We start from the raw sequence: 16,645 nt of genomic DNA, 5'->3' as shown, positions 1-16,645 counted from the left end.
TGTCCCCCTCTGTTCCTCTCTCCTTCTCTGTCCCCCTCCGCTGTCCCCTCCGTTCTGCTGTGCCTCTCCGCTCTCCCCCTCTGTTGTGCTGTCCTCCTCCTCCTTCCTTTGTGAATGGATAGAGTCAGCTGTCATGTCTCAGTTTATGAATGGAGAGGAGCCGCTGTCTTCTCTCCATTTATTTTCAGTGCAGCTGAGGCTGCAGAGAAAGGGACTGGGGAATCTCTATCCTCTGTCTCTTTCTCTGTCTCAAGGGGGAGATATCAGAGGTCTGTTAAGACCCCTGATATCTCACCAAAGCCCCCCAACAAAAAAAACACATATTGCAATAAAGAATACAAAAAATATTATTGTAAAAAATAAAAATTGCAAATAAAAAAAAAAAAAACACACACACATACACCGTTCACCCCTCCCCCCCCCCCCCCCAAAAAAAAAGAAAGCACTGTTTAAAAAAAAAAAACACACTGTCACGTGACATTAAAAGAAAGTATTGGTAATCGGTATCGGCGAGTACTTGAAAAAAAGTATCGGTACTTGTACTCGGTCCTAAAAAAGTGGTATCGGGACAACCCTAATTTGTACTGCCCTGGAATTTTAAGGGCCTCAAGAAATGAGATAATCAGCCACTACATCAGGATTGATCAATTTTCAAATATATACCACAGTTTGTAGGAGCTATAACTTTAACTCAAACCAATTATTATACACTTATTGTTATTTTTTTTTTAACCAAAGACATGTACTGTAGCAGAATAAGTTTTGGCCAAAATGAATCAAGAATTTGATTTTATTGGATATGTTTTAAAACTGAAAGTAGAAAATATTGGGATTTTTTTTCCAAATTTTTGGGCATGTGAGTTTATATAGCAAAAAATTAAAAACCCAGTGGTGATCAAACACCACCAAAAGAAAGCTATATTTATGTGAAAAAAAAAAAAATTAAATTTCATTCGGGTACAGTGTTGCATGGCCATGCATTTAGCAGTTAATGAAGCGTAGCTGAATAGCAAAAAATGGCCTGGTCATGAAGGGGGTAAAGCCTTCCAGAGCCGAGGTGGTTAAAGCTAGTTTAGTTTTTTTGTCACTCAGTTAGGTATTTTGTCACTGGGTTTATGGTCCACTTATTTCTTTATGATTTCTGTGATTTCTGTTTTGATAGTTTGTGTTTCACTGTTCATAAACTTGCTTAGATCATATACAGTCTGGTTTTCAGTTTCCTGATTGTAGCTACACAGATCTGACCATCTCTGCTGCTGATCTCTGACAGGTGCTCCAGGAAGAGGAGTCATTTATACATCTCCCTTACTACTCTCACTCACAGTGCTAGCAGCTCCCCCATTTATATAGCCTAGCAAAGGGTCAGTCAGCCCAGACTAGCTGGGAAAAAAAACTAAAGGGACCACCCGCTCTTACAAGTTAACCAGAACGTATATTATCCCAGCATGACTCCTCTTTCTCAGATATTTTATTTGCAAGAATCTGCATTCACACATTTCCATTGCAAAAAAAAAAAAGAAAACATGGCTGGAGAACACTATTTGTGAATTATTCTTCGCAAATTAAATGTATAAATGTCAAATTTACTTCAAATAAATCTGAAGCATATTTTTTATTTTATATAGAGCTGGGAATGGATTGCTAATTTTTTTCTCATCTTTGTTTCATGTGAGAGAGTTCTATTAGGCTGGGTTCACACTTATGCCGGATGCGGCTTGCATCAGAGGGTCTGGTGCGTCCTCATTCTTCCGTTTCAAGGACAAAATCAGGCCCAAATTTTTGCCTGAATTTGGACCTAAAACAGAGCCAAAGATGCACAGGACCCTTGTGCAATTCTCTCTGCAGCCACTCCGGTGATATGTGAACCGGCTCCACTGAGAGCCGGTCACAATCTCCTGTTATGCGAATTGGATCCAATTTGCATAGGTTTGAACGCAGCCTTAAAGAGACCGTGCTGACAGGCCATTCAAATCTTCACATATTGTGTTATTATTATTAAAGTGTGAAAGCCTCCCTTATATAGACATCCAAAAGCCCTGAGACCGCTGCTCAATGCGGCTGCATGTGATGTCAGCAGACCCAGAAGACTCAAAGCTGTCACTCAAGTGACCCTCTATAGTAGGGGTCTCCAAACTTTCTCAGCAAAGGCCCAGGTCACTTTCTTTCAGGCTTTAGGGGCCAGACTCCAAATCAGCACACCCAGACTGGGTTCACATAGAAAGACAAGAGATACCTCACCACACTCTAGACTACCTGCTCTGATGCCCTCCAAAAGTCAGACCTGTCATTATGACTCCCACACTCTCCCACTCCCTGGTGATATGGGACTCCCTCGAGAACAACCCACACCTGATCTCCTTATGGCGCCCACTATATCATCTTTTCCGCAATCCTCTATTCCCCCGGGTATGGATATAAGGGCCTGTAATGACACCCCGAGTATGAAAGGGGTTAAAGCCGTTTAAGAGATTCCATTTCCGAACACAAAGGCAGCTACCGAACACTTCAATCAGCCGAACAAGAAACCCATAGGAATAAGTCTCCACCAAGTACAAGAAACTAGCCTCACCAGTATCGCCATTTTGCTGCGTTGCAAAACGGCGCTTCGGTGCATATCTGTGCGCAATTCAGTGGAACAGCGCGCGCGCATGCGCACTGGCGCGCGCATAACGTGAGTTCCTTTGCTGGCCTATAAAAGGCTGCTCAGTTCCATGTTTAGATTGCTGGTTTATCTTTCAGCTTCCCGTGTTCCCTGCCTTTGTATCCTACCTTGTGATTACCTGTTGTGCCCCAGATTGACCCTGACCTGCTCTGATCTTCTCCTGTGATTGACCCTCAGCCTGCTTACGGACTTTGCTATCAGTCTCCTGGCTTGTTTACGGGCATTGCTACCAGTCTCCTGTGCTTGACCCTCAGCCTGCTTACGGACTTGTTACCAGTCTCTTGTGCGAGACTCCTCAGCCAGTTTAAAGATTTACTGTCTGTCACCTGTGTTTGACCCTCAGCCTGCTGTTGAACTTTGTTATTCCTCTTCCTCATTTGGATTCCAGTGTCTACCAATTCCTGTATGGCTACCAGCTTCCCGGTGACCTCCACACAAGTCCTGCCCTGCCTGCTGGTGGCTCATGCCTCTTTGTGCCCTTCACCCTCTGTATCACCACCAGGGGTGGATTGCGCTTAGAGAGAACCGCTCTCAGCATCTCGGCCTCGGTGAGTATCTTTTTGACACCCTGCACCCATTCAAGCTCCTAATAAGGGGGTGAGACTCAGTCACTTTGCTTTCTCTGCTCATCTTTTCTTTCTTCTTTTCTTTTTCGATAATTTTTAATTTTATAGGGCACCTATTTGCTCCGGCCAGCCCGGGCCTGGTTAAGGGGCTTCTAAAGTTTACACACGATATATCTCTGTGGTAGATGTTTCCGCTCCTGGGGACTATGCCAAATCCTGAACGATGAGGCTTATGTTTTTGACCCCTTTCCCACCCTACAAACTTTGGGGTGCCACCCTTCTCAACACAGTCCTTATGCTACAGTTCCACTTGCTGTCTCAGTGGATTGGTTGCATGGACGCTTTTGAGACAGTCTATATTTGTAACATCAGGTTCAATGCCTACTACAGGCCTTAGGGACTGCTGGTTTGTCATGTTATACAGTTTTCCATTACCCACTAGTTCACATGTAATGACCGGGGGCCTGGGTGGGACGTTCCTCCACCCTCCGAAACAGTTAAATCCCATTTGGGGTGCCGTGCAGTGGAGGTTGTATCCCCCTCTAGGCTCCTGGTCTTATTTCTGATTTTATTTATCGCTGTTACGCTGTAAGTCAAAATGCAACGTTGATGTTTGTTAAGCCGCTCCTATTTCTCCTTTGAACCTGGGTTGGACCTATGGGTGTATGGATAGAACTCTCTGATCGATCGGGTAATCAAGACACACACATGGGATGGTGAATCGAAATTACAATGATTTACTGGGTTTGCATATATCTTATACACTTACAGAGAGAGAGAGAAAAACCTCCCTCTTATTATCAGCCAATGAGATTGAAGCATAGACTTTATGAAAAAATAAGCATAAAACGTCATAAATTGCATATTCTGCCTATAGATATCCCTCAGGCTATATCTAAATATAAGTTTATATATATATATATATATATATATATATATATATATATATATATATATATATATATGTGTGTGACCACATATGGTAGGCAATCTGCCAATGTTCCAGGCACCCAACTTCTAACATGTTATAACTTTGTTATTCATTGGCTATATTAAAATGTCAGGCTAACCACACGTACACCCTGTTCAAGTACATAGCTCGCAAATTATCTTTGCACTTCTAATTTTCTGCATAAGAAAGCAAAATACATTTCTTTTTGTATAACATATCTTAAAGCAGCACTCTAACATCCTTACAATCCCTCCTTTGATCATAACAGATGAAAAGTCTGTATTGATCACCAATATTATTCATTATACCATCTCTGTTTTGTGTAAAGCATAGAAACAAAAGAACATATTTTACATGTCATTGAAAAAGCTGATAGGCAGATTGATAAGTTTCTTTTAGGGGGGGGAAAGGGGGAAAAAGAATCTGGAAAGTCACTTCCCCCATTTGGGGAACAAGGGCAGAACCAATGTCTGTAGGGAGTTCCTGTTATTTTAGAGAATTAGAGTTCCATTGTTTCATCTGTGGACATGTATATTTTTCAGTGATCGGGGGCTTTCTTTATCCTTGATTTGTGGATCCATTGTGGGCTCTGGTCAGTCAGGACTGCTGTTCTTGCAACTTTCCATACTTCAAAAGATCCTTGGAAGATCTTCTTGCTGCTAGTTGCTTGACCAACACCCTGTCTCTGGGCATAAAAGGATGTGTTGGTTCTGTGGAGAGAGGAGGAAAGGTGACAGCTACCTTGTCATAATTTTCTGTAAAGCTACTTACCAGGTTTTTCACGTACTCTTCCTGTAAAGAATATAGATTAGGTTCCTCTCCTATTTCTATCTATTTCCTCTGTGTTGGTTTTCCCATTAATATCTCATAAGGGGATAAGCCGTTTCTGGAATGGGGTGTGGTACGGATTTGGAAAAGTATTGTAGGAAGAAAATCTAACCAGTTTCTCAAAGTTCCTCCTGTCACTTTCTTTAGTTTATCTTTAATATTTCTGTTCATCTTTTCTACTACTCCTCCTGCACTTTGGGGATGATAAGGGATGTGTAGTTTCCATTGAATACCTATCAAATCAACCTATCAGCGAGTGCATTCCCTTTTGCTATTTCTATTTTATCATATGAGTGCCCGCGAATCTTAATTACATTAATGTGGCAAGGAAGAAGGAGCGTTTCAATAAAGCGTCCACATGCTATCTGAGTAAACGTTCACATCCTGTCCTTCAAAGAGGAGTTGCGCTGAAGTTACTCGCAGTGGTTTACTTTCTAAGATAATGTCTGGGAGCATGACAACTGAGTAACCAGTCTTGTATGTGTGACCGTCAGGACGTGTACATCTACCGTCTACAAACACATGTAGGTAATCAGGGTTGGGGGTGACTTTTAAATCAGAACGTGGAGAAGTAGATTCTAAAAGCTGTTGATTACATTCATGTTGAGGAATAGGATCAGTTTCTGAAAGATGCAAGAGAGAGTGTAGAAACCTGGCTTGTGGTGTGGTCTCTGAACATGATTTGATGTCAAGATGTTGTGTGTTAAAGAGTATAACTTCATAGCCACTTGTACGTTGTGCTGTCATGTGCTGAGTACTCATGTTCTGCATAAGGTGAACTACCGAATGTGTTGTGTATAATGTTGTCTGCCCTCCCAATGTTAATTTGAATGCCTCCTTTACAGCCATTTCACAAGCCCCGAGAGCTTGAAGGCAAGAGGGCATCCCCTGAACCTGCACGGGTAAGACCCAATGCAGGTGCCCTTGAGAGGGACGCAGTGAGGGTGGTAAATGCTTGTAGCATTTCCTCAGTCCAATTAATCATTTTTGGAGAGCCCAACAACGTAGCTGCTCTAAGGATCGAATCCCAGTGTGAGCAATCAGGTATCCATTGTCTGCAGTAGACAATCGAGCCGAGGAAGGAGAGAAGCGCGGCCTTCTCCTTTGGGGGACTGAGGCATGTAAGTACTTTGACTCGAGCCGGTGACACCAAACGTTCCCCTTGTTTGATTATACACCCCAAATACTCAACCTGCGACCTGCATCACCGGATCGTTTTGCAAGACACCTAGTGACCTTCTGAGGCGAGGCGATGCTCAGACTCACAGCGTCCCTGGCTCTCACTACACAGCAGTAGGTCATCTACATATTGAAGCAGTATGGAACCCTGAGGAGGTGTCCAGTCGTCAAGGGATTGTTTCAATACCATAGAGAAGGCTGCTGGGCTGTCAACAAATTCTTGTGGGAGCCATGTCCAATTAACCCGGCCCCAAACAAAACCAAAGATCCTTTGTGCGTCCTCCCCAACCGGTACACTAAAAAAAAAAAATGTGTTCCATGGACTAACTATTTCCTTTAGTATGCCTTCCTTTTTGTATTCTTCAATTAATGGTGAAATGCCCTGCAGTTTTTCTTCTGTAAGGGGATATTGTTTTTGGAAGTGTGATATTGTGTTGGGTTTGAAAGTAGGAGAGTAAGGTGTACGATTAAGATGTCCTACAGAGGTTTTGTCCTTAGCCCAAATTGGGTGATTTTCTAGCGGTCTAGGTAGAAGCATGTAATGTCCCCTGAAGTCGTGATATTTAGGATTAGTCAAGTCACATAGTGGAGACTTTGCTGTCAATCCACCTTCTTGGTCAAATCTTATATTGATTCTTAAAGCAGACATTAAGTCTCTTCCCATTAGGGAAAGGTCAGTCAGTCAAAACAGCAAAACACATAGTTGTAAGAGGTTCGTCCTGTAATGTACTAACTTGTAATGGAGGAGTCACTTTATGTTGGACATCAGTTCCATTAATACCCATTGAGCAACCCTCTGTACATTCTGGAGTGATAAACCTACAATCAGTAAAGGATATATTTTATGTAGACAAACCAAAAATGAGTAAAAATCTTCCCCGTAATTTTGTTTGCAAGACAACATAGTGTGTACATTGTGTCCCCTTTGTATGTTTTCTGCCAAGCTAGTCCTAGTTGGCCCCCAAAAATATCCCACCCTTCAGGTTTGTCATAGGGATCTGCCGTGATAAAAGCTGCCACTACATTAAATTCAAGCGTGGTTTCAGGGTCTACTGCTTGAATAATGATTTGGAGATCTTCTGCACTCATCCTAGCTCCTGTACAATACCTTTTTAGAAAAGCTGCAGCAGCTCTGGGATCCTTTCTAGGTTTAGGGCAGGTGTCCCTTATATTAGCCGACAGGGAGGGGGATCTGAACCTGAGTATTACCTATCGTGATCAAAGGAAGGGCCTTAAAGGGTTCCTTCTCTTTGTTTGCAGAACGAAGGATTATCTGACCCGCAGACTCTACTTCTTGTAATGCTATAGCTAGTTCTTCTGATTTTTTTTTTTTTTTTTTCTCTAGCCTCTTTGCTTCCCTCTCTTCTTTCTCCCTGTCTTTCCCTTAGTACATTTTACAACATTTCATCATATATTTACAATCCCAGTGTCACCCGGGGGGTAATTGTGTCGATTATGCGTCCCACAAATTTTCATTACCTCCTCCCAATCTTCCAGGGAACACGGTCCCAATGACCCCAAGCCTGAAAGATACAACTGATGTGCACGAGTTTGTACATTTACCCAAAAAGGATCGACACAATTTGCCCCACAAGTGCCTTTTACAAAATCATAGGGGGAAGGTTGGTCCCGCTCACCTTCGGGAACTTCCTTCCCTAATTTATTTCCCATAATTATTTCACAATATCCTTAATGTCACAATGATACTTATAATACTTATTACTCCTCTTACTGTTAAACATTATTTTTATATTGAATCTCAACATTTGAACCCTTGGGGTACCTTCTCTTAATAAAGGTCTCTTTACCAGTTTAAGATGGTAATACACTCAAAACACCTTTGTGACATTTGTTTAACACACAACAAACACAATAACACTGATATAACTCTATAACTCTATGTATATCACTTATCAAGATCAAACCAAATAGTAAATCAATTCCCTTATGTCGAAGTATATATTCACACATGCATATGATCACAACAAAATACAGAGCAATATATTCACAAAGAAACCGTTAAATTGTGTGCACACAATTTCCCCTTCTTTTTTTTTAGAGCTCCATACACCGTCCTGTATTTTAAGAAAGCATCAAATGCTCTCTATAATCCTATAAGTCCGGCCAGCATAGCAGGACATCATTTAACCATTAAAACTATGCGACTTCTTTATCCCAGGAGAGCCAACCTAGCAATCCTCGAGATTATGCTACCTCTTTATCCCAGGAGAGCCAACCTAGCGATCCTCGAGATTATAAAATTAAAAAAAACAATAGGGGTCAATCGTGCTAGGATAAGTGAAAAGGCTTCGTAAAATAAATTTACAAAGTTTCCACTCACCTTGCAGTCAATCACCACCACTTCTGGTACCATTTCTGTTAAGCAGCTCCTATTTCTCCTTTGAACCCGGGTTGGACCTATGGGTGTTTGGATAGAACTCTCTGATCGATCGGGTAATCAAGACACACACATGGGATGGTGAATCGAAATTACAATGATTTACTGGGTTTGCATATATCTTATACACTTACAGAGAGAGAGAGAAAAACCTCCCTCTTATTATCAGCCAATGAGATTGAAGCATAGACTTTATGAAAAAATAAGCATAAAACGTCATAAATTGCATATTCTGCCTATAGATATCCCTCAGGCTATATCTAAATATAAGTTTATATATATATATATATATATATATATATATGTGTGTGACCACATATGGTAGGCAATCTGCCAATGTTCCAGGCACCCAACTTCTAACATGTTATAACTTTGTTATTCATTGTCTATATTAAAATGTCAGGCTAACCACACGTACATCCTGTTCAAGTACATAGCTCGCAAATAATCTTTGCACTTCTAATTTTCTGCATAAGAAAGCAAAATACATTTCTTCTTGTATAACATATCTTAAAGCAGCACTCTAACATCCTTACAATGTTCTCTTCTGTTTGCTCTGTATACTCGAATAAAAAACTATTGAAATTAAAAAAGGACACCACTGTATTCCTTAACTTGTTAGGTGATCCACTAGGGTGACTCCCTGTGAAGAAAACAGCGCTAGCTAATCAAATCTATCCAATGAATTAGTCATGAAGTGAACATGTGCATGAGCAGTGAAAAAATATATACATAATATGTGGATAAATGTGAAAATATGTATCTAAAGTTGAGTGCATTTCATATAAAACTAACAAGCAAATGCAAAAAAGTCCAAGCAATAAAAAAAAATTCTCTGTGGACAAAAATTGTGAAATCCAATGTGAAAAAGATCTTTCAGGTGTATAGGATCATTTTAGTATTAATGGACCGCAGTGATTGATGGATGTCATAGATAGCATAAGTGAAAAAACTTTCCAATAGGACACCAGTGCAAGATATGGTAGAAATTCATACTCACCGGACGTTGTTGACCCTATTTGCTGTATGGCAAGAGGATTCAAATAAGACTTATTGGTCTCTGTGACCGGAAAAGGGAAAGAAACCAACCGATCCTCATGTCCCCTCCTCACAATGATACAGGGTTTCCGACACTGAGATTTCTTGGTAAGCTGGATAAGAAAGGAAGTAGAAATGAAGATCCTCATAGCGTAAACCATTCCAAACTGTTTATTGACTCTAACTGCAAGGTTACAGCTGCTTAAAACGTTCAAAAACCTCTCCCTGACCCGCATAGATGGTGAGAACAGCAAGACCAGTAAGCCAGGGTTGGCGTGCATTCCACCTGGGGATCAGCGTAGCGGATCGTGTGTATCATCTTGAACTGTAAGGCTTTGTTTAGACTTGCAGTTGAAGGGCAGTAAAAATGTGTGGTTGAGCCGCCAGCCAACTGCCCCCCCTCAAGCTTCAATAGACAGAAGATGGGAGTGTCTGCATGTGTCAAAGTTGACCCAACTTGTAGGGATCACTACACATTCAAATCAATAGGGAAGCGTCATGAATGCCCTGCAACCGCATGCAATGCATGCAGTTGCGGCGTGTTTGTCAGCCAAAATAGGGTTAAAGCAGGGGTGAGGAGGCATCGCATCACTTACTAATCCCCTGTCAGTAGCCTCTGGAGTGCGATCAGAGCACGGATTGAGCTTCAGAGGCAAGGAAAATTGAGACAAATGTCTAAATCTACCCTTAGGCTCTGTTTCCACTACTGCGACTTGTTTTGCGACTTGACACATGTCAAGTCTCATGACAAGTCAAAACCCATGTATTTCAATGGTCCCCGTTCTAATTAGTGCGACTCAAGTCGCAGCATCTCCAAAAAAGGTTCTTGCACTACTTTGTTCCGTCTTCGGTGCGACTTGGTCCCCATAGAAAGGTATTAAGTCGCAATGCAGTCGCATGTACATGTCTGACACCGCGACTTTGTTTTGCGACTTCCACAGAAGTCTACGGAAGCACATGATCTCTGCTCCTCCCAAATACATCACTTCCTATATTGATGTACGTGAGTATGGAAGACAGGAAGGAGAAATAACTAAGCAGGATAAGGAATTACATCACTCTGGCTAAATCGCAGAACATCAAAGTTGCACAAAGTCGTTTTTAAAGTCGCATCAAATCACAACATAAATCGAATTGTAAAGTCGCAGTGTAAATCGCGTGACTTTGGGGACGCAATAGTGGAAACAGAGCCTTAGTAGTGTCATCTGCCTGGCTGCACTGTAAGATGGGGCTGTGTAATCTCTATGTATTTAGCTGTTCTACGGGAGTTTAATTCTTATCAACAATATTTCTAGTAGTAATAGTTACCGTATTTGTAGAAAATACACTATAGCTATGTAGATATCTAATGCACATGTTCATCCATACATTTTTTTTTATCTCTAACAAATGAAACCTGTACTGCCCTCATCAGCAATGTTTTTGTATTTCTGTAGTGCCAATGACCTTTGTCAGGTTAATAAAGGTTTTTGAGATCAACAGAGCCTGGATGTTTTTATTGCAATGTAATCCTGAAGTAGCGCAGACACCTTAGAACTTAATCATATTTTACTTGCTGAAGAAAGCAAGCTTCTTCCATATCGATTTTTACTTGACAAATGCGTTTTCCTGAACGGACACAGATGGAGGCAGCTCAGCTATTTAACTTGAGGTGCAAATAGCATTAGGTTGTTTCTGCACATACTGCAAATCTCCTCATTAGAGGTCTGTATTATGCCTACTTGTCTACCCAAACAGGAGGAAAATGCTTGTCCTTGGTATGAGCACCTGTGCCCTGAGCATTCTCAAAAGCAAATTCCTTCTGTGTGATGGGTTTTTGCAGTGGCATTCCAAAGCAAATGAATGAACCAAATATATTTAAGATGGGATTTAATAAGTTCAATCCAAAGTCAAGTGCCCATATTCATCAGGAAATGTGTAAAAAAGTTCAGTATGAAATGGTAACAGGTATAATAAACATTTAAAGAGCCACTCAAAAGAGTTGATTGTTCTCTAGAGAAATATCTCTTTTCTGTTAGCTAAAAGTGCATTATATATCTGCTTAAAACTGTGTTAAGTGGAACAAAGACACACAAGTTAATTAGCTCCCTGCTTCAGACTCCAGGCAAAAATGTATTGCAAAAGGATTTATACTGAAAAGCTATGGAAAATGACCTTATAGAACGTTGTGTGCCAAGAATGGCAAAAATGGCATACAGTCTTGTGATAATTTTCGTTCAACCAGAGCTGGTGGTATCGAGCAGCAATATTTACACAGGTCTTGAAGACCAAGCCATTTCACTCTGCAATTATGGGGCGAAAAGTTCAAAACCTTGGTTTTCAACATAATGGGGATAGCAATTCTTTTAACAGGTGCACAGTCAGAACTTTATAGTTCTTTAAATAAGAATCAGTATAGGCCAAAGCTAAACAAAAGCCTCTGAAACTATCCAAAGTTGGCATTATACACCATAAAAAAAAATCTAGCTAGAGATCAGTCACCAATTTACTTGGTCTAGCAGGCAGGATATATCAGCCACCTGACCCAACTCTTTACAGGGTTTTCATAAACCTTAGCATTCCAGGTAGTGTCTTCCACAGCTTGACCCACCCAGAGTAAATGAGCTTTGCTTGAGCCTTCACCTTTACTGGCAAGTCAGGCACCAGAACCCACCTATATGCCTCATGAAGACTCATCCAACCTTTTTGTAGTAAACTGATCCTCTGCTCAACTGCCAGTCCATTCATGCTTCATCTAAATCTAATCAGTGGAGTTTTTCTGTTGGTGGTAGTCATATGTATGTATGTCCTAAAACATTGATGGTATGTTGGTTTACTAACCTGTGGATTCTGATACTTGGACATAACAATGTGTTGCATTATAGTACTGCAATAAATAAATATTCAAGGGGATTAAATATAGTTATGCAGGTAAAAATCCTTGCATTTCATATGTGAGGCACCACAATGCCTGTACAACACCAGGAACTAACTCATCTCTTTTACACAGATAGCTTACCCAACATTGAAGACAACCAACTGTTTTTATTTGTAGGCACCATATTGCAACTCTCACATCCAAAAGAAAAAAAAAAGGCCCAACTTTAAAGAGCCTGCTGCACGAATCACCGCCCAGACTGAAATTTCTTTTGCTAGAGAAATCACCTAAAACACCCACCAGATATATAAGCTTTAGAAATGGAAATGTCACCCCTTTACAAATGCATAACAACATTTTTTTACTACAGTATGTGTATGTGTTCTACAAAAGTCACAAAATCATATATCATTTAATTAAAGTAAATCTTACTTCATTTTAAGTTTCCATGAGACATATAAAAGTAGAAACCAGGCTTTAGTAGGAGAACTGACTCTTTAGGCTGTTGACCTGGAGGTTTGGTTTAAGCATCTTGTTACATTACCAGCACTGGAAGGAGTCTGGAGCAGAGTTTTCTCCCGGAAAGGTAAACCTTCTTGGCAACCTTTATTTGATCATGTTGCTATAGATGAAAAGTAAACTTGTCACATACAATGACAAAATACATAGGGAACATTTAGTGAAAACCGCATGTCAGAATGAAGAGTAGCTCATGGAAATGAGAGTAATAGTAATAATTAGTAATAATAGTAATTAGGGTTGCACCGATATCGGTACTGGTGCCAATACTAAGCATTTGCATGAGCATTGGTACTTGTGCAAATGCTCCGATACCTGAAACCAATACTTTCAGGCTCGGTTCTTTCATCCGTCAGTGGGATTCCTCTAATGACAGCTGAAATGTAAAAAAAAAGCAAGCAATTATTAATTGTTAACCCCTTGGCACCAGCCGTACTCAAATTTGCGGCCTCTCTGCGCCTGGCGCTTTGCTGACATTACACCTGTGCTGAAGGTGTGTGTGCTGCGCGCTCACGGAAGGGTTACCGACATCTAACCAAAAGCTCCCGATTGCTCCTTGCAAGTAGGGAGTTCTCAGATCACGTGACCGGTGTGACAGCCAATCACAGCGGTCACATTAAGCCCCACCTCCCAGTGTCGTAAACCTCTTAAAGGGCCAGGAGGCCCCGGCGCGATGAGGTTAATGAGCAGTGCCGCCCCATCCTTAACAACCGCTGACTTATTCAGCTGTCAGTGGGGTTCCCCTGGTGACAGCTGAAGTGTAAACGAAGTCCCAGCAATTGGAGCTATAAAAAAAAGGGCAATGTTTATCAACAACGTTGCTCAGACGCTGAAACAGATAGATAAAAAGAAACATTGTTTCTTTTTATCTATCTTTCTGTTTATTTATTTACAAATCAAAGGGATGAACTTCGGTTTGCAGATGAAGTCAGTTTAAAACAAAAAACATTTTTTTTTGTTTTTATTAAATTGCTCCTCTGTTTAACCCCTTATTAACCCTTAATTTACTCTAATCAGTCTTATTAACTCCTTATTCTCCTTCTCCATTTAATTATTATTTTCCTGCTTTGTTTGTTAATATTTTTACACCTTTAACATATAGTTACATGTTTCTCATTGAAAAAAGCGCAAAATTAAAAAAAATAAAATAAATGTATTTAATTTGTAAATAACTTTTCAACGCTTTGTACCATTGCTGACAGCTGAAGTGTAAACAAAAAAGTTGCAGTAGTATTAATACAGGCATACCCCACTTTTAAGTACTCAATGGAGTTTATTTACTAAAGCTGGAAAGTGCAAAATTGGGCTCACTTCTGCATAGAAACCAATGAGCTTCTAACCCCAGCTTGTTCAATTAAGCTTTTGTAATAAAACCCGGAAGCTCATTGGTTTCTATGCAGAAGTGAGCCTGATTTAGCATTTTCTAGCTTTAGTAAATAAACCCCATTGCGTACTTAAAAGTGGGGTATGCCTGTAATTGGTATTGGCGAGTACTAAAACAAAAGTATCAATACTCGTACTCATTGTAAAAAAAAATGTATTGGTGCATCTCTAATAGTAATCATTTTTAAATGTTCTTTTTAAAAGTAAAAATTTAGCTTCACCCTTACCCTCTTCTACCTTCCATTGAGTATGTACAGGGGTTGGACAAAAATATAGAAACACTAAATGATTTGCAGGTGTGAAAGTGACAACATGTTTTGCTTTGAAAGCGGAAGTGAGGTAACATTCTTTTGCTTCTGCTGTGTGATAAGACACCTAGCTAACTGGTGGGAAGCTTTACTTTTGTCATTCACTGCATGTGATGCTAGTACTACATGTCAGAGCTTACAGAGTTTCAGATGGAAATTGTTGGTGCCCGCTTAGCTGGTGCCTCTGTGACTAAAGTTGCCAATTTATTTGCCAGTAAACAGGCCAGGGTGTCTAAAACCATGAAATCAGGCCATGACAGAAGTACAGTTAAATCACACTTGGAACAGTGGAACAGCAAGCAGGATCTGGAGCCAAAAGGGATATCAGCCAAGCAAGTCTTTAAAAAGGAACGCAGGAAAACGTTTCTGTGATGTTGATCAAAGTGAAGTCAGAGATCCTTTGGGCTTGACGGCTTAAGAAGGCAGGACTGACGAGCAGGATATCATCAACAGCTGAGTAACTGTGGAGAGATAGGAGCTGGCAATTAGCTGACAGGTGAGCGGCCAGCTCAGAGAAGGAGGGGTTGAGCCCAGGCCTGACACAGGGTCAGAGTAATCAGGCGAAAAGAGCTGAGACAGGAGCAGAAGCGGAATCCAAGGGCAAGCCATGTCATACACAGATAAACAGGCACAACGGACCAGGTCCCAGGAACACAGGAACAAGCTGAAGACCATTCAGCAACTGCTCATAGTGACAAATCAGTTTAAATAGACCACTGGGTGCCAAGTGTGCAGGCTAATTGGTATGCCCACATGCACACGAAAGTGAGCATGATAAACTGAAACAGAATGTGCACACGCATGAGTACAAGCATAGGCCTGTACTGGTTTTCTATTGCTGGAAATTTGGTTTACCTTACATTACTTTTCAGGTGAAAAAAAAGGTAATGAAGGGCGCACAGAGCTTCAAAATGGAACAGATAACGTCTCTATACAAAAAAAAGTCCAATGATGGTGATGATAGCAATAATGTGGATGTTTCTTCTGTCTTGTACTTATGGCTGCGGCTTACAGATAGATGCAATCTCTATAGAAACAAAAGCAAAGAAAAGGCGCTTCTAAGTGTAGAAGTAAAACAGTTTAATATCCCCAGCGGGAATAAAAACACTTACAAAATCAGAAGGCAAAAAACGGCACATCATGACAATAGGTGGAATGGTGGGTTCTTCAGCATCGGAAGGGGTCACAGCGGAGTCCCCAGGCTGTTGTAGTGTAGTAACACCAGGTCCAGTCAGGATCAGCAGTGGAGTGTTCAGGACGCTGAAGCCGCCGGCAGAAGTGACGTAGTCCGGGAACAGGAAGAGAGGACCCGGAATTGATGTCAGCTCTGAGGGACAGCAACCAGCTTGGACCTATAGGTTGACAAGGAACCAGATAGAGTTCCGAAACGCGTCCCTTTCTTATGACCACATCCATTTGCGGTCCAAGCTGGTTGCTGTCCCTCAGAGCTGACATCAATTCCGTGTCCTCTCTTCCCGTTCCCGGACTACGTCACTTCCGCCTGCTGTGACCCTTTCCGATGCTGAAGAACCCACCATTCCACCTATTGTCATGATGTGCCATTTTTTGCCTTTTGTTTTTGTAAGTGTTTTCAATCCCGCTGGGGATATTAAACTGTTTTACTTCTACACTTAGAGGCGCCTTTTCTTTGCTTTTTTTTTTTTTTCTTTATTTTACATTACTTTTCAGCTTTGCTGAAAATAAACCCATTGTTTACAGAATTCCAATGAGCTACAAAGCAAGCTGCTCTGTTGTTTTTTAGCTACTTATAGTGACCTAGAAATCCTTTGTTATAACTTGTGTAATACAAAAACTATATAGACAGTGAAAAAATGATAGATAAAAACTTTATATAAAATAACTGTTTAAAAAAAAAATACTGGCTAAGAAGTTAGCTGCTTAGAAAGTATGACTCCATAGCATAAAAGATACTTTTTTCTCAAATACCTGATTCT

Source organism: Aquarana catesbeiana, linkage group LG06, assembly GCF_042186555.1.
Source record: "Aquarana catesbeiana isolate 2022-GZ linkage group LG06, ASM4218655v1, whole genome shotgun sequence".
NCBI classification, from domain to species: Eukaryota; Metazoa; Chordata; class Amphibia; order Anura; family Ranidae; genus Aquarana; species Aquarana catesbeiana.
The sequence above is the reverse complement of the archived record's forward strand: the minus strand, read 5'-3'. Positions refer to the sequence as shown.